General features: G+C 37.8%; 1 long non-coding RNA gene across 1 annotated transcript; it reads right to left on the minus strand.

Annotated features, from left to right (window-relative positions):
• Window positions 1-3,026: 3,026 nt before the first annotated feature.
• Window positions 3,027-25,940, minus strand: LOC118768014. The gene is made up of 3 exons (XR_005003935.1): window positions 25,931-25,940; window positions 13,402-13,407; window positions 3,027-3,114 (listed from the first exon to the last, which is right to left on the minus strand). It is a non-coding gene; the product is annotated as an uncharacterized LOC118768014 (long non-coding RNA).
• Window positions 25,941-26,981: the final 1,041 nt, after the last annotated feature.

Below are 26,981 nucleotides of genomic sequence, written 5' to 3' on the forward strand. Positions count from 1 at the left end.
ACCGGGCGTTGTGAGTGTTTATTGAGCGAAAACACCTAAAGCTCCACGAGGCTCCGGCAGGGGATGGTGGTGATCCCTGCTGTACTTTTTCACCACAACTTTCTCTCACTCTGTTGTACCTGTATTTCAAAGGGCCGGCCTTGTCACTCTCTGTGTCACGCTGAATATCCCTGAGAACTACGTTAATGGTACACGTGTCTGTGGAGTGCTCAGCCACTTACACGTAAATTTCACGAGCAGGCTGTTCCGTTGATTCGGATCAACCGGAACCCTCGTCGTCGTAACCGACGGAGTGCTTCCATTCCATTGTTGATGCATTCATCGATAGCGTTGGCTCGATCTATAGGAAAGTAAACTCACGTCTCGTGGATCTGCTCAAGCGGTTTCAGCTGGCAGATCGTTACAGACTTGACCATCCGAACGTCCCGGAGTGGACCTGAATGAGTGGCGACGGAAGGTTCAAGTCCTATTTAGATAGGATAGTGATAAGAACTGGAGATAAGTCTAGTTTTAGCTGTCCACAGCTTGTCCAAATAGCATACACTGACCATAGAATGGTTACGTGTAGACTGGACATAGATAGTACAGTTAAGAGAGGATCCGGCTACTGGAAGCTGAACAAGTCTATTTTGACTTGTGAGGCATACCTTAGCCGGATTGAGGAATTAGTACAGAGAGGGTTAACCGGCGCGGTGGTTAATAACCGATGGTGGTTCGCCCTGAAGAGAGCCATTCGTTTTGAGTCTATTAGGTTTAGCCGTAAGCTAAGACTAGATAAGGCCAGAATAGAAGGGCAACTAGTTAAAGACCTAGAGGAGGCGTTGAGGTTGGGCTCTGCATCTCACATTTTGGCAGCGAGAACGGCCTTGGACCGTCACCTCAAAGCCAAACATGAGGGGTGCAGAGTTCGGGCTAAAGTGTGCGCATTGAGCCGTGGGGGAATTAATGTTGCCGGATGGGCCCGTACGGTAGAAACCCAGCGTGGAAATGATGCCACAATTAGGTCTCTCGTGGATGACAATGGGAGTTCGGTCGATGGACGGGACGTGATGTGTGAGGCGATTCACAGGTACTTTGCCGAGTTGTTTGGGAGTGGCGGGTCGCTGGATCATGGCGAGACCCTTAGGGACTTCCTATCTGGCGGCCCGCGTCTCTCGAGAGGCTGAGTGCTGTGAAGGACCAGTCACGGCCGAGGAAGTAATTGAGGTACTGGGCGAATGCCCCGAGGAGAAGTCACCGGGTCTCGATGGTCTGCCTTATGAATTTTACAAAACTATGCCAGACTTGTTCGGGCCCCTGCTGGCCAGTGTCTACGCCAATTGGCATCAGAATGGGAGAATTCCCAAGTCTGTGAGCGGGGGGGGGGTGACGTTGATCAGGAAGGACCCGAGTAAGGCCCATAACTCTGCTGAACACAGAGTTAAAGATTTTGGCCACGGTACTAGCGAAAAGGTTGGCGCGGGTCGTGAACAAACTTATCGGGGAAGCGCAAACGTGCGCTATCCCGGGCAGGACGATTCACGACAATCTCCACCTTATACGCTACTCCTTAAAGAGGGTGGGGAAGCTTTCTGGTGCGGGGGCGGGCACTGGTACATTTAGACCATCGGTACTTGGCGGTGGTCCTCGAGAAGGCTGGCCTGGGCCCAACCTTTCGCGGTTGGATTGCTGCGTTGTACAGAGACATCGAGTCCGTCGTAAAAGTGAACGGTTTCCTTTCGAAGCCATTCAGGATCGAGCGCTCAGTGCGTCAGGGGTGTCCCCTGTCCTCGCTTTTGTATGTACTGGCTCTCGAGCCATTATTGTGGAAGTTGGAGGCACTAGGGGGACGCACCGTATGATCTATGGTCTGGAAGAGGAGCTACGGCGTATGCGGATGAGGGCCAGCTTCCAATGGTGGAAAAGGCTATCAAAAGTTACGAGGCGGTGGAAGGAGCAAAGGTTAACAAGGACAAGTCAATTGGTTTGCAGCTCGGCACCTGGAGGGGCAAGCCGATGCCGTCCAATAACGTCGTGGGGCGTTGGACAGAAGGTCCTGTTAAGCTGCTCGGAGTCTGGTTCGGGCCAGACCTCCAGATAGAGAAAAATTGGAGTGAGGTGGCCAGCAATGGAGGAAAGCCACCCGTGAAGCGCTCTGTCTGCTGCCAGAAACCGCTAAAGGGTGGGCTAGGGATGCGTTGTCTGAGGATGCGAAAATTCGCGTTAAGGTTGAGGCAATTCTGGCTTTATCTGGATGGAGAGCAGGTGTGGTCACCGCACGTTCGATTCTACCTTCCGCAATTAACGTCCGTAACGGACATTGGTAATTGGATCAAGCAGAGACCTAGGCTGGGGGACTGGCAATTGGAGTGCCGCCAGGCACTTCAGCTACTCTCTCGAGCGGGCAATGCCGGCAATAAGAGTTCCACCGCGGATTTCTATAGCGGGTTAGTGGAGGTTAAGTCCGAAGACGCCTTGAGGGAGACCCTGGGCTCCGATAAAATCAGTTAATCAATCTGTTCCGGAGAACTTTCGGGCCAGGGTATCTGGACAATTACCAGAAATCTCTGGCTTGGCAGTGCTTCCGTGCGGCATTACCTGTTCGTGATAAACTGTCAAGGCACGGAAGTGGCGTCTCGCCGACATGTCCGAGGTGCGAGCAGGACAGGGAAACCGTCTTGCAAGCGGAATTAACGAGATTGATAGTTTTCGCAGAGCAACTGTTCCCATCGATGGGAAGAGTACAGCTATCAGCTAAATCTATCATCGAGATTGTGCCGCCTCCTGCCCTTAACAGGGAAAGAAAGGCTTGCTTTTTCTGCGTAGTAGCAATACTGAAAGAAACAATATCGAAGACGCGTGTGAGAGGCATAGTGTCGAGTACCTTTGTATCCGGCCAGGGGTTGGTTAACTTTTTTAGTTACCACCTCTGTAATAAGATCAGGCTGGAAAAAAGGTACCTGTCACGAGACAGATTCATGAGAAGATGGAAGCCTGTGGCGAGGAAGCTGGGGGTGTTTGGCACAAGGTAAGTGGAAGCCAAAGTCAGGAAAGAAAAAGCAAGGGGTCTACCCTGGTGGTCGGATGCCTATCCTTCAGAGAAGCCATTACAAATTTCATTTGTAATGAGCAACACTTAAGTCAAAAGTTATAAACATATTTATTAAATTATTGCATATTTTAAATTGTAAATATTTAATCGCTACAGCTACTTCACCCTTTTATGTTTGTCTGTTCTTGTCCGTCCCTTCTTTGTAATGCCTTCATGGCAAATATTTATGAAATAAAGTAGCTTGCTAAGCTCATTGCGCATGCGCGAGCCAGAATTGTGTTTGACACTGAAGCAGTAAGACGCGCTTTTGAAGCCGTTTTAAATGGATTACCTATGAAACTCAGCTGTAAGGTAAGACTTTCTTTCGTCTAGTGAGGGCCTGTTGTATGTCGCAAATTATTTTTACAAAAAAAAAAGTCTGAGGCTGAGTGAAAATATTATTCACTTAATTGTGAAAATTATTGGTTTGGTGGGCGTATCCTGCCAAATTTTTTGTTTGAAAATAGTGTTGTTCCTGTTAAGGAGTACCTAGAAGAAAATTGGAATGATTTTATTAAACTGTTTTACAATTGTGTTAAATTTTGGCCTAGAGTACCAGGTGGCCTTTGCTATCTCTTCTATCTTTGATTAAAAAAAAAAAACTTTATTGAACTGTTGATTTTTTACTCTCTCCTTCCTTTTGTTTGGACTTTTTTTCCTCTTCCTTCTTTTTCTTTAATTATTTTATATTTTAACAACTGTAGGATCTTTTCGGTTTGAACGGCAGTTTTTAACATAATTTCCAGGTAACTAAAAAATTTTAAACTTCGTATACTGGTAGAATGTTTTTATAAAACATCTTTTTATCTTGGCTTTATTGAGAAAATTCTATAGTTTGTAAGATATTTGTTGTTGTTTTTTCTTCAATCTCTGCAATTTCAACTAATCAGTGACGTCTCTTGAGATAAAAAAACCTGTGTTGTATGAATATGTCCCTCGTTTAAGAAACAGATTGGGTTTATTTACATTTGTGAAGAAAAAAAGATACCCTTCCCTGTAACCCTGATTGAAATGCAATAGATCGATACTAGGGTCATAATTATGGGTGACAATTTCATATAACACTGCTAGGAAAAACTGCCATTCAAACCGAAAAGATCCCATCTGTATTTTTGGAGTCTTTTAAAAAAAGCATAGCAAATAACAATGAAAAGTTGGAGTGGGAAATTACACCGCCCCAAAATTGGTTAAAAGAACTTGAAAGTAAGACGGTGGTTTTGAGGACCTACTCTAGGACCCTCGACGCCATTGCCGTTTTCAGAAAGGATATGATCGAAAGAGAGCTGGCAGAATTTAAGCCAGCGATTAAGTTTATCACTGGGGCGGGGGGTCAAATACGCAACCGTGTGGTTGCTGTTTGACTCCCCAGAAGTGGGCTGTGAATTTGCAAGGGATCTTTTCCTTTTGAACGGCACATGTCAACACAATTTCTAGTTAACTAAACACTTTTAAACTTCGTATACTGGTAGAATGTATTTATAAAACATCATTTTTTCTTGGCTTTATTGAGAAAATTTTATATGTTGTAACATATTTCCACTTTAATTTCAAGCATTTCGGCAATTTTAACCAATCGCTGACCTCCATTGACATAAACAACATTTCGTGCTGTATGAATATGTCCCTCGTTTAAGAAACATATTGGGTTTATTTACATTTGCGAAGAAAAAAAGATACCCTTCCCCTAAATCTAAAATAGATTGAAATGGGTACTAGTCGCGTAGACTGGACCCGGTGCGCGCAGACGCGCTAGCCAGTCGTAGGTAGTCGATCCTACAGCAAATGAGTATTTTTCAACGATATACGGTGTATATTATTTCAAAGACAATTGCGGTTTTTTTTTCGTTACAAAACAATTAGAAGTATTGAAAAAAAAGCAAAACAGCCTTAAGGACAGTCAAACATTTTTTTTTCAAAGTAGACCACTACAGGCGACAATTCACTTGTGTTTACTTTGAATAGCTACGGCAAACTTCGTTAACCATTCAGCTATGCTCGTTCTCTTTCAACTGGAATTTAACCCCTGACCAACCCTAAATTATTAGACATTTTGGTCGTGGCCATCCCGCTTTGTTGTAAATCCAATACTGCATTGTTCAGTTTGACTTTAAAAAAAATTCGGCTGCTATTTCTAACAGCTCGGTGGAAGATATCTCTTGACCGAAGTTGTACAAGGTCTGTGTTTGCTCTTTGTTTTCAGTTTCTCCAAAGACCCAACTGAACTCTCGTCTTTAACTTCAGCTGAACAGTTCCCAGTCCCAAGACTGCCTTGGTCTTGCAGACCTGATCAAAGGAGTTTATTTTTAACCAGACGTAAAATAACCCTTTACTTCATAGAAATGTTTTATTTCTACGTGGGGGAAATTTGGTTACTATAAGTTTACATTGAAGAGACTTGGTCGTTGACAGGAACCTCATAAGTTAACACAGTGAAGAGGCAATTAGTGTTATCTTCGTCTGTGATCTGTTACTGTACTACCCTTCCTCTATCTGTCTGGCAACTAAATTGGCTTGTCACCAGTAACCGATTTTCCTGATGAAGCCAACAGTAAAATTACCTTGTTGGGGAGGGGTTAAGCCAATTTTTTAAAACCTTTTTTTGAATTTTCATGCTGCAGTTTGCCGTAGCTATTCAAAGTAAACACAAGTGAATTGTCGCCTGTAGTGGTCTACTTTGAAAAATAAATGTTTGACTGTCCTTAAGGTTGTTTTGCTTTTTTTTCAATGCTTCTAATTGTTTTGTAACGAAAAAAAAACGCAATTGTCTTTAAAATAATATACACCGTATATCGTTGAAAAATATTTCCTAAGCTTCAGTAGGGGCTCGCTATTAACTTAGTTTTTGCAGTGTTGCGCCTATCAGCTCATTTGCATACGCTAGTCGCTGTAGGATTGGCTAGCGCGGATGCGCGTCTCCGCGCACTGGGTCCAGTCTACGCGACTAGTACCTTGAAATGCAATAGATCGATACTAGGGTTATAATTATGGGTGACATTTTCATTTGACACCGTTAGAAAAAAATCCCATTTTCCGTAGCGGTGGCTATTGAAAAGGACACTTGCTCAAAGTACCGCGCAGGAGAACTAAATCCATGATCACGTGGTCGGGAAGCAAGCTTCTTAACCACACAACTATCAAATGCGCCATTTTCTTTTCGTTTCTTGTTGTTCAAATATACTTTATGAATTGAAAATTTTCAAAATTAACAGGAAATATGGTCGATAACAGTTTCTAATGACTTGGAAAGAACAAGAACTGTTTTTCACTTTCAGTTGGCATTTTCTTCTTATTTAATGTTTCAATTAGAATATGTTTCAATTAGCCGTATGCCATTTCCACAATTAAATTATCAAATATATCATTCATATTGGACAAGTATCCGTAACACGATGCATTAGAGAGCTGACTGCTAAACTATACAACAGGTGAACAATTACATATCTTGCATGAAAGATAACTTTTCAAGAGAAATCTAATAGTATTTCATTAAACTTAATATGCGTTCATTAAGAAAGATACCCGTGTATTTATTGTCACTTTCCAGCCTGTCTAACGCCTGCTATTCTGCTTGATATGAGTTTACGTTGATGCATACATATGTACGTATGCTTACATGTATGGATGGATGGATGTATGTACACACACTCATACTCACACATACATATATATACAAATACATATATATGCTTCTATATGTGTATATGTAAATTTATGTGTGTAAATATGTATACATACGTGTGTGTGTGTGTGTGTGTGCAAATATATATATATATATATATATATATCCCATTATGTTTGAATGTTTATGTACATGTGTATATATACATGAGAAGGTTTATATGCATCTTTGCGAATGTATACATATATATATATATATAGAGAGAGAGAGAGAGAGAAATTTATTGATTTACATACTAATGTGTGTGTTTGTGCGCGCGCGTACCAATAGCGTTGTTCAAATTCTGGATTAATCATCGATTTCATTCCAGCTGTCAGAGTCGCTATCTCTCCTGAATATTGATATTAATCCACCTTTGTGAAACTAATGTGGATCAATATATGCACGCACGCGTGTGTGTATGTGTTTGTTCATGTGTATGTGTATATATGTGTGCAAATGTCCATACGCACACACACACACACCACACACACACATATAATTTTTCTAACATTCGTTGATCGAAGACAGAATTGATATCCTTACCTAATGATATGGAGAAACGGTGGAATTTTAAGTAGGAATGAAATAATGGTCAATACAGCTTCAATAAATTTGTATTGAGTTCTCTACTTCTGAATTTATTTACCATATACAGATAGCTAAATAGATATATAGATATATACACATACATATATAATACACACATGTATATATATATATATTATATATATATATATATATGGATGGAAGCACTCCGTCGGTTACGACGACGAGGGTTCCGGTTATCCGAATCAACGGAACAGCCTGTTCGTGAAATTAACGTGTAAGTGGCTGAGCACTCCACAGACACGTGTACCCTTAACGTAGTTCTCGGGGATATTCAGCGTGACACAGAGAGTGACAATGCCGGCCCTTTGAAATACAGGTACAACAGAAACAGGAAGTAAGAGTGAGAGAGAAAGTTGTGGTGAAAGAGTACAGCAGGGATCACCACCATCCCCTGCCGGAGCCTCGTGGAGCTTTAGGTGTTTTCGCTCAATAAACACTCACAACGCCCGGTCTGGGAATCGAAACCGCGATCCTATGACCGCGAGTCCGCTGCCCTAACCACTGGGCCATTGCGCCTCCACCATATATATATATATATATGCATGCATGCATGCATGCACATATGTGTGTGTATTTATGTATATATCCGCGTGTGTATCGTTTGCAATTTTTTTCCTCCGTCTTCCCTTCCTTGGATCTTTCCTTTTCCTATGTTTCTGACGAAGAGCTCCGCTCGAAACGTTAAATCATCCTTCTTTCTTTCCTTTCCTGAGCGTCCAATAACACTATACTTGTTCCACGTCCTCGCGTTGTTGTGTTTTCTCTTTGGATTAACTATACGTATACATACATATATATATATATATATATATATATATATATATATATATATATATATATATATATATAGTGAGAAAGAAAGTCGTCAGAATTTTGGAAAAAAATCTTTTCATTTCTTCATTATTATTAATGGCGTTTCGCTCCTTTCTCGAACTTGTCAAATAAAATTTTGTGAATGTATAAACAGCTTGTTCATTTATATAAAACATATGCTTTTGTTGGGTTTTTTTTTTGGGGGGGGGGAGTAGAAGAGAACATTGTTTTTGTTTTTTTAATGAGGTTCCATGACAATGGAAATATAAGTAGATAGATAGATAGAAAAATAGATACATAGTCAGACAGATAGATAGATAGATAGATAGAAAAATAGATACATAGTCAGACAGATAGATAGAAAAATAGATAGATAGATACATAGTCAGACAGATATATAGATAGATAGAAAAATAGATAGATACATAGTCAGACAGATAGATAGATAGAAAAATAGATACATAGTCAGACAGATAGATAGAAAGATAGATAGATAGATAGAAAAATAGATAGATACATAGATAGTCAGACAGACAGGTAGAGGGAGAGAGGGAAGGGGTATCACCATTATTTATTTATTTATTTAGTGCTTTTGCATTGTATTGGAATGGGTTTAATGATGGTGACCACTTCAAAAAATAATAAAACAGGTGCGGTTTGGTCATCACTGAAAGTCATTTTGCTTTCTTTCTCTCTTCCCCTTTCCTTCTTTCTTTCTTTTTCTCCTCTTTGAGTTATATTCAGAATACAAGATGTACTGTTTCCCCTTTTCTTTCAAACATTCAATTTTGGAGGGAATGTTTTGAAGAAATGTAGTTCTGCATGAAAAAAACATTAGTATAATATTTGCAAAATAACAATTTATAAATAAATAAAATTATATATAATATATATATATATATATATATATATATATATATATATATATATATATATATATATAAAAACTTAAGCCAATACATAAGATTATTTAATTTATATTATTTATATATATAACAAAATTATTAAAAAAATATAATTAATATAACACTACGATCGTTTCATGGCTGTTATTTTCTTAAAATTTTCGAGTTACAGTCATTCATCAGGTGGTTTAAATATCTACATGGCTTGGGGCATCTGGAGGGCGATATGTAGCACATATAACTACACCAAGTTGCCTTATATATATATATAATATATATATATTATATATATATATAATATATATATATACATACACACACACACACACACACATATATATATCAAAATAAGCAACAAGAATGACTCCGGTAATTTGGTACAATCGTTTCGTACTACATCATTTTTTTAAATGTTGTAAGTATTACAACAGATTTAAGATGCTGAGTACTCATCAGCCAATTATAGAGGTTTTCCATTAATACAAAAGTTTTCAAATCAAGTGGCAACATTATAGAGAAGGTAGATATACAGACAAAGATGTAGATTTAAATTTTAAGAACATATGAGGTAGTGAAGTCCTTCCACTGACTGACCAATATATATATATATATTGGGTGGAGGTGGAAACACGACTATTTTTAAGGAACCTTAATTCCACAGTATGCACAGTTTCAAATAGTATTTTAAATAAGATATATGAAAATTAGGCTTATGTGACACCCCGTACCCCTCGCACCCCACCCCCAATTAAATACCCTAATTTTCTATATTAATCATATAATCTCTTACAAATATATACTAAATTGCTTATGGATATGAAACATTTGATCATATTTCACAGTAGAAACCTTGTTTAAAACATCTGATGAGTAAAGATAGCAAAAACATTGAGATACAAGACAATTGCTTGGTTGGTTGGTACCCCTCCAACATGGTAAAATTACAACTTTTCAATATGTGTTAAATGTAGTTTTTTTTTTTTTAATGCATGCATTTATTAAATGCTTTTCTTTTGTTTTATAATTTTACAAAAATACCTACATAGGCGCAGGGGTGGCTGTGTTGTAAGTAGCTTGCTTACGAACCACATGGTTCTGGGTTCAGTCCCACTGCGTGGTACCTTGGGCGACTGTCTTTTACTATAGCCTCGGGCCGACCAAAGCCTTGTGAGTGGATTTGGTAGACGGAAACTGAGGATCTTTTCCTTTTGAACGGCAGTTTTCAACACAATTTCTAGTTAACTAAACACTTTTAAACTTCGTATACTGGTAGAATGTGTCAAAATAAAACATTTTTTTCTCTTGGCTTTCTTGAGAAAATTGTAATTTGTAAGTTTAACGTAGTTTAATTTTTCGAATTTTAACCAATCGATGGCCTCTATTGAGCTAAAATCATTTGCTGCGTCTAAAACTGAGACATCACTAACTCTAACCCTAAACCTAACACTGACCCTAACCTTAGCCCTAACACTAACCCTAAAGTTTAGCCTTTCGTTGTTTTTTTCTTAATTGTTAAAATAATTTAATTGTTACGCGTGTGCCTAAAATTATTCGTTTTGTTTTGAGATACACGTGTATTGTTTAAACTATTTTCCATTGCTTAAGAAAAAAAACGAAAGGCTAAAACGAAAGCAATGGAAAATAATTTAAACAATTAACAAACAAAATAATTCTATAATTTTAGACACACGCTTTCCGTACGTAAACATTCCGTACGTAAACATAAAAGTGACAGGATGTTGTCTCAGTTTTAGACGCAGCAAATGATTTTAGCTCAACTGAGACCATTGATTGGTTAAAATTCGAAAAATTAAACTACGTTAAACTTACAAATTACAATTTTCTCAAGAAAGCCAAGAGAAAAAAATGTTTTATTTCGACACATTCTAACAGTATACGAAGTTTAAAAGTGTTTAGTTAACTAGAAATTGTGTTGAAAACTGCCGTTCAAAATGAAAAGATCCGAAACTGAAAGAAGCCCGTTGTATATATGTATGTATATGTGTGTGTGTCCTGGGATCGATTTGCTCGACTAAAGGCGGTGCTCCAGCATGGCCACAGTCGAATGACTGAAACAAATAAATGAGTAAAAGAGTATAAATTTAAAGTGTAATAATTTAAGTGTATAAAATTATATAATGGCAACTAGAAGTAAAAGCCGTAATTCAGTATTTGGATTTCCTGCCGAATTTCCTATAGCAAAGGCTGATGTATTCCGACATTATTTATACATAAGAAACCGTGAAGAACAGCAATCAAAAACCTCACCCAGAGCGAAAGAATGCTACCGGATTGTTGCTGTACGTGTTCAAACAATATGGGACAACTTTTCTCTTCTTTATATTGGGTTTGGGGGAATAGCTCTAGAAATTAACAAAATACCTATCAGTATAAGAGGAGATAGTTTTGATATGATATTAGAGGAGTTCGATATAAAACGTTTGATATATGCACCTGCAGGTGTTGTGACAAACAAATAAAAAGATCTGACTATCATAGCCAAGGGGTCGAACATGCTATCAGTTTAGTAACAAAGCTTCTGAAATCAGAATAGGCTACTAAATAGACACAAATTCATATTAAATCTACAGAAATCAAAACAAAGTCTACCTCACTTTGACTGGCAAAGACAATGGTAATAGATAGTGAATACTATTAATGCTTATTTTATGGTGTTCACTGTTCGTGTATTTCGTTTGAGGTTCGTGCATAGTTTTTTTTATTGCATATCATAATAGTCATTAAGTATTTACATTCTTTTAACGCTGAAGGTGCTTTTCTGAATATAGGCATTTTTATTTTTAGAAAATTATAAACAAACAGGAGTGGCTGTGTGGTAAATAGCTTGCTTACCAACCACATAGTTCCGGGTTCAGTCCCACTGTGAGGCACCTTGGGCAAGTGTCGGGCTGACCAAAGCCTTGTGAGTGGATTTGGTAAACGGAAACTGAAAGAAGCCCGTCTAATGTGTGTGTATATATATATATATATATATATATATGTATGTTTGTGTTTGTCCCCCAATATCGCTTGACAACCGATGGTGGTGTGTTTACGACCCCGAAACTTGAAGGTTCGACAAAAGAGACTGATAGAATAAGTACTAGGTTTCTAAAGATTAAGTCCTGGGGTCGATTTGCTCGACTAAAGGCGATGCTCCAGTATGTCCACAGTCAAATAACTGAAACAAGTAAAAGAGAGAGAAAAGAGTAAATAAATAAAGATTCCAGTAACAGTTTTTTTTCAGGTGGGATTAGTGGTGGGGGTTGCATGTAATTTATAAAATGTTATATAGGTAATATTTAACCAATACAAAGTTAATAGCATTGACACAAGTTTACAGTTCCTTACATTTTCCGTATTCAAAACCCAGAATTAGTAGGATGGCTATGCGAGGGGTAAGGGTGGTCGCATACTTTTTAAAATTTAATTTCTCACACCAAAATGAACTCCAAGCAATATGTGGAATAACAATATAAAATTTCAACCCCACCCTAACACACACACACACGTATATATATATATATATATATATATATATATATATTATATATATATATATATATGAGAGAGAGAGTGACAGACTGATTGAAAGATAGATAGATAGATAGATAGATAGGTAGATAAATAGGTAGGCGGTAGGTAGGTAGGCCGGATAAGGCGGCGAGCTGGCAGAAACGTTAGCACTCCGGGTGAAATGCTTAGCAGTATTTTGTCTGCCGTTACGTTCTGAGTTCAAATTCCGCCGAGGTCGACTTTGCTTTTTATCCTTTCGGGGTCGATAAATTAAGTACCAGTTACGCACTGGGGTCGAAGTAATCGGCTTAATCCGTTTGTCTGCCCTTGCTTGTCCACTCTGTGTTTAGCCCCTTGTGGGTAGTAAAGAAATAGGTCGGTAGGTAGGTAGAGAAGTGTTTTACCCCTATCCTCATGAGCGAAAATTTACACCCCAGGTATTAGGCTGGTTCTTCTGTTAGTGCTCCTCTCATCATAAACGAGGAAATATTTCCACCAACCAAATAGTTATATACACAGACATGCATATACAACACAACACATGATTTTTAAAAAAAACTTTCAGGCTCGGTGGCCTCTCTCTCTCTCTCTCTCCTCATGCTACTATTTCTCTTCCTCTCTCTCGTGCTACTATTTCTCTTCCTCTCTCTCACGCAGTAATTCATATGCAGTATGAATTCACTAGCAGAACTTGAAGTAGTTCGGCGGTGCTACACCAAGAAGATTGAATCAATGAAACACTTGAGCTACTGGGTGAGACTAAAATAATTACGACTCAACTAACAGGATGGAAAACGGGTGAGCTGTGCGATGGCATACATGTGAACGCCAAACTTTGGCATCGTGAGTTATACCAACCTTCGAACAGGATGCCAATGCACTGTTCTAAAGGTATCAACATTCCCGTCGAGACTAAGGACCAAGCACTGCAACAGCTTGACTTCAAAGGCCCACATCTATTTAATATCTAAAATAATAGAGAGATCTACATGAGGTTGGAAGGCAGAAATTTTCAAGGAGCACCTTGACATTCTGCCATCCAAGATCCAAGATGAACCTACATCATAGCAACAAACGACGGCAGCAATATCAAACGCTTTCATTCATCAAAAGCCAAACACAGAAGAATGGCCATTGAAAAGGTAATGATACTTGTGGCCTAGCATGGCTATAACCTTCGGGCTGAAACGCATAAAGAATGTGTGCGCATATATATATATATATATATATATATATATATATATATATAATATATAATTATATATATATTTATTTATAGAAGGAGCTTCTACAGGACTAGAACTGTTTCATTCAAGAGAAATCTTCAGGAGCTTCCTGAAGATTTCTCTTGAATGAAACAGTTCTAGTCCTGTAGAAGCTCCTTCTATATAATAAATTAATTTTACTCTGCTATGTATTGAGTACCTTATTTACTGTGGTTAACCCCGAATCAACCCGGACCTACATATATATATATATATATATATATCTATAAAAATTAAATTAGAGATAAAACCACTATTAGGCAAATCAAACGTGAAAACATAAACCAAAACAAGAAATAAAATTAAGATAATATATAAAATATATAAAATTCTAAATTTAAATTATTTAAATTTAAAGATAACAATTTAAAATTATTAATTTATATATATATATATTTGTGTTATTTATTTATTAAATATATATAACTATCAAAAAGTATAAGTTTAATATAAGATAAAAATTAAGACCACTACGATCGTTTCATGCCCATAACCTAATTTGTGTGTGTGTATGTTTGTGTGTGAGAGTGAGTGTGCACTCACTCACACACACTTTGTATACATAAGGCAGGATTTTCCAGGAACTCTTTCACAGATACCATACTATTCTAAATATATCCTCATCATCACCATTACTTCTGCCTTCACTGAGGTAGAAGTAATGATAATAATGTGTTTGTTTGTCCGTGGACAAAATATCTCAAAAACTGCCCAATGGATTCGGATGAAACTTTCAGGGATGTTTGGCCTCATGACTGGTACGGACTGATTAGATTTTCGGATTAGATTCTGGATTATTTTTCCTGTTTTATTTTCTTTTTTTACTTAATTTTTGAGAGCAGTCGGGTTCATTTTTAGTATTCTCATTTGTGAGAGCAGTCGAGTTTATTTCAGATATTCTCATTTTAAAAATCATCTCTAAGTAATCGTTGAGAGGACATTGGTGTTGCCTCGGCGGAGGTTTGCGCTCTCTGAGTGCTCTTGTTATCATTCAGTAGTTTTATTTTTATAACGTGCTTTCACTTCACTACCGAGCGCAGCTCTGTGTGCCTTGGGTATGTGCTGTGATTTGTTGTGATGCTGTTTATGGTTACTGTATTGAAAGTGTTTTGCGTAGGATTTGTGCAGTGCCTAGTAGTGCAATTTTCTGTATGTTATATGTGTTTGTAAGTTCTGGTGTTTTTGTTATGTATTTGTCTGAATTTTTTTTTATCCTGCTAATGCACCTACTATGATAGGAATCGTTTCTGTTTTTAGATTTCACATTCTGGTTACCTCTATTTCCAGGTCTTTGTATTTTGAAAGTTTCTCTATTTCTTTTAGAGACACGTTGTCATCTGCTGGTATTGATACATCAATTAGAAAGCATTTTTTCCCTTGTTATCATTGTTTGTTGGTTGGTGTTGGTGGTGGTGGTTGTGTGTGTGTGGTGAAATGTATGCAAAAATTGTACAGAAATATAATCTCAATGCAAATGTAAACTAGACAGTAGACAGTAACTTCGAAATCTCAGCGCTATCCGTTTCGTATGTGTGTGTGGATAGCAGTGATAGAGTGAAAAGAGAGATAAACCCAACGTTGAATTGATTAAACCTTCAGTTTTTTCTTCTTTGGCTCATATTTTTAAACCGGCTGGTAACCTATTTAGTATTGACATTTATATTATTTAAAATGCACTTGTTAATTAATCAATTACTACTCTTATTCGAGTTTATTAATCCGTATGTTGGTTAAGAAATGAATCTGTCTTTATGACCTTATGAAGTAATAGAAGCTTCATGCTTAACTAAACATTTCATCCTGATATCTCCCTTTGATCTGGCAGGCTATTGCCTTCACTTCACGATTGATATCGTTATTCATATTAAAATCGGGTTTTCTGAGAGATTTTGAAAGAGCATCGCTTAAATAATAAATAAGTTTTCGCTCAAAATCTATCTAAATATTTCATCATTCAAGCTAACCGGAAGTTTACAACACTTAGTCATCAAAATTCTGTAAAACATTCACCGATGTTGCTCATCGTACCATGGTCGTATTTCCGCATATCCCTTTTATAATTATTATCGCCAGGCAGTTATTTTAATATATATTCCTTAAGACGAAAGACTTTGGATATAAGTAGTCTTCGGTGTCCATTCCATTCACCTTCATTTGTTAGTGTGCCATATGGAATTGTTGTAAGCTTGTAATGTTTGTGTCGGTGAGCGGGCAGAATTGTTAGCATGTCCGTCAAAATACTTAGCGGCATAGCTTCCGGCGGCGAGCTGGCAGAAACGTTAGCACACCGGACGAAATACTTAGCGGTATTTCGCCTGCCGCTACGTTCTGAGTTCCGCCGAGGTCGACTTTGCCTTTCATCCTTTCAGGGTCGATTAAATAAGTACCAGTTACGCACTGGGGTTGATCCAATCGACTTAATCCGTTTGTCTGTCCTTGTTTGTCCTCTCTCTGTTTAGCCCCTTGTGGGCAGTAAAGAAATAGGTATTTCGTCTGCCGTTACGTTCTGAGTTTAAATTCCGCCGTGGTCGATTTTGCCTTTCATCCATTCAGGGTCGATTAAATAAGTACCAGTTACGCACTGGGGTCGATATAATCGACTTAATCCGTTTGTCTGTCCTTGTTTGTCCTCTCTGTGTTTAGCTCCTTGTGGTTAGTAAAGAAATAGGCATATCTTCCGGCTCTTTACGTTGCGAGTACAAATACCGCCGAGGTCAACTTTCGAGATTGATAAAATAAAGTACCAGCCAAGTACTGGGTTCGGTGTAATCGACTTGTCCCCTCCCCTCCCCTCAAAGTTGCTAATCCTGAACTCTTGCAACTGAATGGTGTCCTGTTGAGAGGGTCTGTCGTGGGCTCATTTACTTACACGCTACAGAAATCGGGTAACCAGCTTTTGAAGTTTTATAAGTCTCTCTCAATCTCTGTCTGTCTGTCTGTCTGTCTATTTATCCATCCCTCTATCTCTCTGTTTGTCTATCCATCTAGCTTGCTTTCTTTCTTTTCTTTGTGTGTGTTTATGAATGTGAGTATATTTTTCTTCATATGCATGAGGAGAGGAAAAGTGTTTACGTCAATCTAATTAATAAATCGTAATGTCTCCCTCTCTTTCTCTCTCTCTCTCACACACACACATACTCTCACTCTTTCTCTCTGTATGCGTATATTTCTGTACCCGTGCGCGTATATTTTTATGTGCCTGAATGTCTATGTATGCATGTGTGAGTTGTAAGCCTAGTATTTATTCTATCGGTCTCTCTTGCTGAACCGCTAAGTTACGGGAGACGTAACACACACCAGCATCGCTTGTCAAGCAATGTTGTGGAGACAAACACAGACACCAACATACACACACACCACACACAGATAATATATATATATATATATATATATATTATATATATACGGACAAGCTTCTTTCAGTTTCCGTCTACCAAATCCACTCATAAATCTTTGGTCGGCCCGAGGCTATAGTAGGAGACACTTGCCCAAGATGCCACGCAGTGGGACTGAACCCGGAACCATGTGGTTGGGAAGCAAGCTAATTACCACGCAGCCACTCCTGCGCCTATACATATATGGACGATTGGTAAACTCATTTGTGATATTCAACATTATTTTCAGTGCTTTAGTGCGTTGTTTACCCAGCTTTCATTATATATATAAAAACACATAAAACAAAATTTGCTCCATAACCCCTGGAATCCAGGAATAGACATTTTTAACTAATAATTAGGAAATCTAATTGAAGATGTTTTCCAAGAACGCTTGACTTCCTTTAATAAGATTTCGAAACAGTTTTTATTTGTTCAACGTATTTAGCTGAGGGCGCAGCCTTCCGTACATGATAGTCACTGCTAAATTGTATAAAATTTGAACAGCTTTTCAAATCTAGTACAAAGCTAACACAATGTAACGCTATGCATCAGAAGAAAAGAGAAATAGCAAAGATAAAGGTGAAAGCGAAGCAAAAATGAGTCTCTTTCAATGAAGTTTTATTTCAGAAAAACGAAATGGAAGGAACACCGTAAACAAACCGATTCTCTGTTTTCACTTCCGTTTAATTACTCGGTTCCGTAATGATGTTTTCAATAGTCTTCATTCGTTTTCAAAATGGCGGTCGATCGATCGTACCGTAGTTACAATACTTCAACACATCACTACAATACTTCAATATCAAGACAACATAATGGTTTCTAATTTTGGAACAAGGCCATCACATTTGATGGGAGGGGTCAAATCGATCACACAGACTACGGTTTAACGAGTCTGCCAGCTCGCTACTTTATAATGATCTCAAACTTTGACACACGGCAAGGAATTTGAGAGGAGGGGCCCAACCGATTATATCGAGTCCAATACATAACTGCTTCCATATATCATAGAGCTCACGGCAGTAAAAGGTAAATCTTTTTACGACGACGGGATTTGAACTCAAAACATAAAAAGTTGGAAGAAACACTCTTCTGACGCTGTAATGATTCTGTTAGCTATATTATAATGGTTTCAAATTTTGGCACAAGGCCAGCTGTTTTAGGGAGGTGTAAATCAATTACGTCGATCCCAGTATTCAAAGTCAAAATAGTAAATTGCGGATCTACGGTAGATCCAATTTAGAAGCTTTGTTCATAACAGCGAGAATTCTGTTGTGTACGTCATTAAAATTAAGAAACTTCGAAAGACGTGTAATATACAGATAAGCAAGGCGGCGAGCTGGCAGAAACGTTAGCACGCCGGGCGAAATGCTTTGTGGTATTTCGTCCGCCGCTACGTTCTGAGTTCAAATTCCGCGGAGGTCGACTTTGCCTTTCATCCTTTGGGGGTCGATTAAATAAGTACCAGTTACGCACTGGGGTCGATATAATGGATTTAATCCGTTTGTCTGTCTTTGTTTGTCCTCTCTGTGTTTAGCCCCTTGTGGGTAGTAAAGAAATAGAAATATACAGATAAGCTCCCATGCAGATTCCGCCAACCAAATTCACTCACGAAGACATTGGGCGGCATGAGGCTATAGTAAAAGAAAAATTTTTAATTACGCAAGGTGCCACACAGTGGGAATGAACCCGAAACCATGTGGTTTCAAAGCGAGCTTCTTGACCACACAGCCATGCCTAGTCCGCATATGAATTACAATGCTTTGATCATAGATGTTTTCGATCAGATCTGATCTGTGTTGAACAATAACGATGAAATCAACCACTGTCCGGATGTCGTCGTTCATTCCAAGGATGTGTGTGTGTATGTGTGTGTGTATGTGTGTGTGTATATGTGTGTGTGTGTGTATATGTGTGTGTATATGTGGTGTGTGTGTATATGTGTGTGTGTGTGTATGTGTGTATATGTGTGTGTGTATATGTGTGTGTGTGTGTATATGTGTGTGTTATTGGGTGTGTGTGTTTATGTGTGTGGTGTGTGTATAGTGTGTATATGTGTGGTGTGTATGGTGTGTGTGGTGTGTGTGTGTGTGTTTTATGATTTTACGGATAGTTGCTTGGAGATGGTAATTCTAAACGGAATGCTAAATAAGACTAATAAATTAATAATCAAAGAAGAAGAAGGAGGAGGAGGAGAAGATTGATTTGATTAATCAATTAATCAAGGCGTCATTCGGAAGTTAGATTGAAGAGGATTTTTAATTAAAAAGATGGCGAAGAGACACGGATGACGGTGATGATCATGAAGAACCTTGTGATGATAGAGAGAATTATGGTAATGAGGAAGAGGAGGGAGAAGGGGAGGAACTGGAGAGGATGAGGAGGGGGATCAGGTGGAGGATGAAGAAGACGGTGACGATGATAATGATGGTGATGGTGATCATAATGACGACTACGAGGACGATGATGATGAGGAGAAGGAGGAGGATGGTTGTGATGATGACGATGATTATTTCGACGCCGGCGACGACGATGATGGTGACTGTGATGATGGCGTTGACGATGATTATGAAAATGAGAATAATTGTAATGATTAATTTCAACATTATTGCAAATTTACAAGTTTTGGTGGGTAGAAGTGAGCTGGAAGAGAGAGATTCGTTGAATAAATCAATGCTGAGCATTTAACCGTTTATCAGCACCGGAAGGCCGAAACGGAAAGTTAACTTCGAATTTTTAGCATAGGCGCGTGACGAATGTGTTAGTCAATACCACGGGCCCCAGTACACGAATAGTATTTCAACAACCCCAAAAGCATAAAAGGCAAAGTTAACCTCAGTCGGATTTGAACTCATAACGTTGACAGTCAGAAGACATCCGACGCTTTACTGTTTTTGCCAGCTCGTCGCTTTTCAGTGATTCTTTCAAATTTTGGTACAAGGCTAGCAATTTAGAGGGAAGGGGTAAGTCAGTACAATCGAATCCAGTACTTGACAGATACTTTATTTTATCGATCCCAGTAGGATGAAAGATAAAGCTGACCTCGGCGGGATTTCAACGTAAAGAGACGGAAGAAATGTCTCTAAGTATTTTGTCCGACGCACTAAAGCTTCCATCAGTATCCGCCTTAATTCTTTCTCCTATAGGCACAAGGCCTGAAATGCCAGAAGGAGCTAATCGATGACATCGATCCCAGTAATCCCACATTTTCTCATGTAAATGAATGTGTGTGTGTGTGTGTGTGTGTGAATGCATTTTCATGTGTTTGCCTGTGTGTATGTGAGTGTGTGCGTGTATGCATGAATATAAACGTGGCATTCGCATATATATAAGATGTATAATATATAATACACACATATATGCATGCATGCATACATATATATATATATATTATGCAGTCGCCATGATAGATCGGTAGCCACTACACACATTTTTTCTCTCCTTGTTTTATTTCTGTGTCTCTTTCTGTAGAAGAGCGTAGGCTCGAAACGTAAAAGACTTTTTCAATTCCTGAGCGTTATACTAATACATCTGTTTGTTTTGTACACCACCTGTCTTCGTCTTTTTTTGTTTTTTTCGTGAACTCTCCCTATATATATATATATATATATATATATATATATATATACATAGGCGAAATTGTTTTGGAGTTTGAAAATGCACCTCAATCTCAAAGCGTGTAGTGGTTTTTAAGTTTTGGCAAACATTTATTCAAATACCAAACCGGTTTCGACAATTCTTTGTTTATCAATCGTAAATATATATAAACAGGAAACCACACACAGACACACACACACACCACACACATATATATATATATATATATATATATATATATATATATATATATATATATATATATATATATATATATGGATACATACACATACACACATATATAAATAGACAGATAGATAAATGAAAGAGATACACAACATACACACACAACCACAAATCTACCTATTCGTCAATCAACATGCAGAAGAAGGTACATATCAATATGAGTATGTGTTCGTGTATGTGCATGTGTGTGTGTATAAATATATATTGCCCCAGCATGGTCACAGTCCAGTGAATGAAAGCAGTAAATGCAGACTTATCTATTGATATGAACATTATTTAAAGATCATTAATGATTCATAACTTCAGATTTCATGCCGTTGGTTGCAATCGTGAGATTAATAATAATTGATTCATTTCATGTAAATAATGTTTAATTAACAATTATTTGCATATTTATTATCATCACGTCTAGGTCGGTTCAGACGCAAACTGTGATAGTCACTGTAGTGTACATCATCGGAGAATAACTGCTACCTTTTACAACGGCAGTGCGTTCAACATACTCGACTCATTGTCATACGGGATTCTTCGACACCGGTGTTTCGATATTTTGTGTCTCTTCAGTCTTTATGCACCTGGTCCTTTGAGTACAAACGAAGCCGATGAGGTTGTTTATACTTTCAGCGAACAAATGTTTGGTAATCGACGCTTATATCTCCTAACCGACGAACGAAAAATCGCTGCCCACGGTGCAAATAACGATTTTTATAGTTTATATAGTATTCTGTACTGGTGATAAGAAAGATTGAGACATCGTCCGGATCCAGTCCAGCGACGTTAAATGACTCCAAGAATCGTGAGATTAATAATAATTGATTCATTTCATATAAATAAAGTTTAATTAACAATTATTTGCATATTTATTATCATCACGTCTAGGTCGGTTCAGACGCAAACTGTGATAGTCACTGTAGTGTACCTCATCGGAGAATAACTGCTACCTTTTACAACGGCAGTGCGTTCAACATACTCGACTCATTGTCATACGGGATTCTTCGACACCGGTGTTTCGATATTTTGTGTCTCTTCAGTCTTTATGCACCTGGTCCTTTGAGTACAAACGAAGCCGATGAGGTTGTTTATACTTTCAGCGAACAAATGTTTGGTAATCGACGCTTATATCTCCTAACCGACGAACGAAAAATCGCTTCCCACGGTGCAAATAGCGATTTTTATAGTTTATATAGTTTATATAGTATTCTGTACTGGTGATAAGAAAGATTGAGACATCATCCGAATCTAGTCCAGCGGTATTAAATGACCCCAAGAATCGTGAGATTAATAATAATTGATTCATTTCATATAAATAAAGTTTAATTAACAATTATTTGCATATTTATTATCATCATGTCTAGGTCGGTTCAGACGCAAACTGTGCTAGTCGCTGTAGTGTACATCATCGGAGAATAACTGCTACCTTTTACAACGGCAGTGCGTTCAACATACTCGACTCATTGTCATACGGGATTCTTCGACACCGGTGTTTCGATATTTTGTGTCTCTTCAGTCTTATGCACCTGGTCTTTGAGTACAAACGAAGCCGATGAGGTTGTTATACTTTCAGCGAACAAATGTTTGGTAATCGACGCTTATATCTCCTAACCGACGAACGAAAAATCGCTGCCCACGGTGCAAATAACGATTTTTATAGTTTATATAGTATTCTGTACTGGTGATAAGAAAGATTGAGACATCGTCCGGATCCAGTCCAGCGACGTTAAATGACTCCAAGAATATCCAAATATCGTTTCTTTTAAGACTTGAACTGATTTCTATGTTTTCTGAATAATGCATGTTTCCAGTGTTTCAGTTTTGTGCGCGAGTTGACTATCTGATGCATCTCTAACACCCCACCTAAGGATTTTCATCACTGTTAGCCATTCTGCTCACTGTGTGTCTAAGGTCTACACAGCCACGTTGCAAGATTGTCCAACTGCTTGTAAATATATGCGAGTGAATAAACATTTGCAAACAGGCTGCTTCTAATAAATTTCTCTTCTGCCTCTCTCTCTCTCTCTCTCTCTCTCTCTCTCCCGCTCTCTTCTCTCATCCTCTCCCTCCGTCTCTCTCTCTCTCTTCTGCCTCTCTCCCTCTTTTCCCCTTTAACTTTCCCTTTCTCATTCTCACGCTCCATTCACTCTCACTCTCTCTACTTATTCTCTCTCCCTCCCTCTCTCACCCTCATTTACCCTATCTTGCCTTCTCCCTCTCTCTCTTTCCGTCTCTCCCCTCTCTCTCTTTCCGTCTCTCCCCTCTCTCTCTTCCTCTCTATCTCCTTCTTTCATTTCTTCTCCCTCTTTCTCCTTCTCTCACCCTCGCTCACCTTCATTCTCTTTCTCTCACCTCCTCCCTCCCTCCCTCTTCTTCATTCACCCTCTCTCACCCTCTCCCTCCATCATTCACCCTCTCTCGCCTTCTTCCTCTCCCTCTCTCTTTTCTTTTCTCTCCCTCTCTCTCCTTCCGTCTTTCTCCCTCTCTATCTCCCTCCTTCTTTTACTTCTTCTATCTCCTTCTCTCTCCCTCATTCTTTTTCTCTCCCCTCCTCTCTCTCTTTCTCCCTCCCTCTGTGTTACCTAAGAACTGTGTACCTGAAACTGTGGAATTGCGCAAGAAGCGTGAGAAGGATACATTTAATAAACTAACAGCATTCTTATAGCAGAGGCGTTAAGAACATATATTGTTTATGAAACTTGTAGTGTTGTACTTAGCGACTTTGCAGAAAAATCGCTGCTAAAACATAAGAGTTAATACAACCAGTAACATTACATTAGAGAAAAACTGTTGTGAAAATACAGAGTTAATAAAATTCGAAAACTGAATTAAGCCAAGTCAAACGTAATAAAATGAGTTAAATAATCGTATGACGGAATGGAAAGAAAATTCTAATGTATCCGGTGGTTTTGTGATTTTTTTTTTCTCCATTTTCTGATAGAGATGTTTATTTGAAGGTGGGGAAGTTCTACTCGAAACGTTATCATTTTATTTTGCAAAACCATTGATTTCCTTTTTTCGAACTCTGTAGCCTGAAGGGAAATGGTTTATGATGAAATGTAATAAACTATGAGAGAAGGAGAGAAGAAAAGATAGATAGAAAGATATATAGAGAGAGAGTGGGGGAGAGAGAAGGAGAGACTGGGGGAGAAAAAGAGGTTAATAGGAAGAAACTTGTTCACATGTGTTCACTCATTCACGTATAGAGAAATAATTGGTCAGTCTTTAAGTCTAGCCACGTAAAATTTTGAAAACAAAGTCACAGTATAGCATATATACATATATATTATACATACATACATACATACATACATACAGTCATACATACACACATTAATACATGCATGCGCGCATGTATGCATACATACATATATATATATACATACATATATATATATACATACATATATATATATACATATATATATATATATTATATATATATATATATATATATATATATTATATATATATATATATTGGAAGGTTTGGAATTTGATTTGAAAACCCCACTGGAATGGGAGAAAGCGCTAATAATCCGAATGATATGATATATATATGTAAAAAATGTAAATATATAAATAAATATCTATAAATATGAACCATCCGATCTGATTACCTCATTTTTTTCTAATATATATATATATATATAGCTTAGTTTTTTCCTTGGGGCTGGCCAGATTGGAGTAATTTCAAAATTAATCAGCCGAAATTGCGAGGATGATCCAGTTCTTGACTGAAGTTTAAAGGCTTCGAAAGACCCGTCCGTGTTTTTTTGTATCGTCTATTTGGATGTTTTGCGTTCTTGTCCCATTTTGTATGTTATATATATATATATATATATAGAGAGAGAGAGAGAGAGAGATAGATAGATACATACACACACTCATACATACACACATTAATACGTACATGCATACATACATACATACATACATGCTTGCTTGCTTGCTTGCTTGCTTGCTTGCATACGATCCCGAAAGGATGAAAGGCAAAGTCGACCTCGGCGGAGTTTGAACTCACAACGTAACGGCAGACGAAATACCGCTACGCATTTCGCCCGGCGTGCTAACGTTTCTGCCAGCTCACCGCCTTACATATGTATTAAGTGTGTGTATGTATGCAGATAAATGAGAGCTATATTGAGAACTCCTACCTTGTGTGGCTCTTAGAAAAAGCACTCTTACTCGATGTGCTATAAATGGTAACCGTATTTCACTCACAACTAAACATAACATATTTGCATTAAGAAAGAACTCCTTGGTCAATGTAGATCAATAAATGTACAAAAAGACGTCGATATTTGACTTTCATCCTTTCGGAGTCGATAAATTAAATACCAGATGCGTACTGGGGTTGATCTAATGGACTGGCCCCCTCCCGCCAAAATTTCGATCTTTGTGGCTAGAGTAGAAAAGAATATTCTTACACACAAATATTTAAACGTGTCTGTGAGTGTGTGTATAAATATATACATATGCATATACATTACATCTATACATACATATATTCATATATATGTGTGTGTTTCTGTGTGCGTGTGTGTATGTATGTATACAAATATATATATATATATATGCATACATATAGATATATGTGCGTGTTTGTATGGGGGGGTGTACATGTGTGTGTATAAATATATGTATAATACATTACATCTATACATACAGTCTGTGTGTGTGTGTTTGTGTGCGCGTGTGTCCATATATTCATGTATATGTGTGTATGTATGTATACCAATATATATATACATATAGACATGTGTGTGTTTGTGTTGGGGGGATGTGTGTGTGTGTACATATATATATACATAGATATATATTTATATATGCTTATAAGCATAGACGCACATACAAACTCCACATACAGACACACACACGTACAAAGAAAACTGCCTAAGGACAGTGTTTCTGTTAGTGTATGTAATTGGAGGTTTCTGATGTTTAACAGCAAAGTTAGCCAGAAACTATTAAAATGTACGCAATGCAACGAACATAAAGCTGAAATAACTGCTTAATAGTGAAATTCTATAAAATAACTGACATCACATATCTTTATGATGTTTTGAAGGGTCACGATAAACAAGTTAAACATGCGCACGCGCACAATCGCACACACACACATACCTGTATACACTCGCAAGCGCGTAAGCACGTAATTCCAAAACAAGTTGGGAAAAATTAGTACTCGATCACTGAAGGTAGAATAATATGCTTTTATTGAAGTCGAAAAATATCTTCACAAATTCATTGTGAACGTCTTTTCGGATTAAATAATAGTCAATACAATATATATATATATATATATATATATAATATATATATATATATATATATATATATATATATATATATATATATGTGCGTGTTGTATGGGGGATGTGTGTCTATATGTGTGTATAAATATATACAATGCATATACATTACATCGATACATACATGTGTGTGTGTGTTTGTGTGGGGTGTGTGTCCATGTGATCTCTGAGCACCACCAGCACAAAAAAATTTTTTCCTCTGTCTTCCCTTCTCGGGATCTTTCATTCTCCTTTGTTTCCGACGAAGAGCTCCGCTCGAAACGTTAAACCCTCTCTCCCTTCTTTCCTGAGCGTCAAATAATACTTTATTTGTTCCACGTCCTCGCGTTGGTGTTTTTTTCTGTGTTTTCTTGTTTGGATTAACTATATATATTATATATATATATATATATATATATATATATATATTATATATATGTGTGTGTGTATGTGGTTGTGTGTTTGTATCCCCATCATTGCTTGACAACTGATGTTGCTGTGTTTACGTTCCCGTAACTTAGCGGTTCGGCAAAAGACACAGATAGAAAAAATACTAGGCTTACAAAGAATAAATCCTGTGGTCGATTTGTTCGACCAACGGTGGTGCTCCAGCATGGCCGCAGTAACATGACTGAAACAAG

This window comes from Octopus sinensis, linkage group LG26 (genome assembly GCF_006345805.1).
Source record: "Octopus sinensis linkage group LG26, ASM634580v1, whole genome shotgun sequence".
NCBI classification, from domain to species: domain Eukaryota; kingdom Metazoa; phylum Mollusca; class Cephalopoda; order Octopoda; family Octopodidae; genus Octopus; species Octopus sinensis.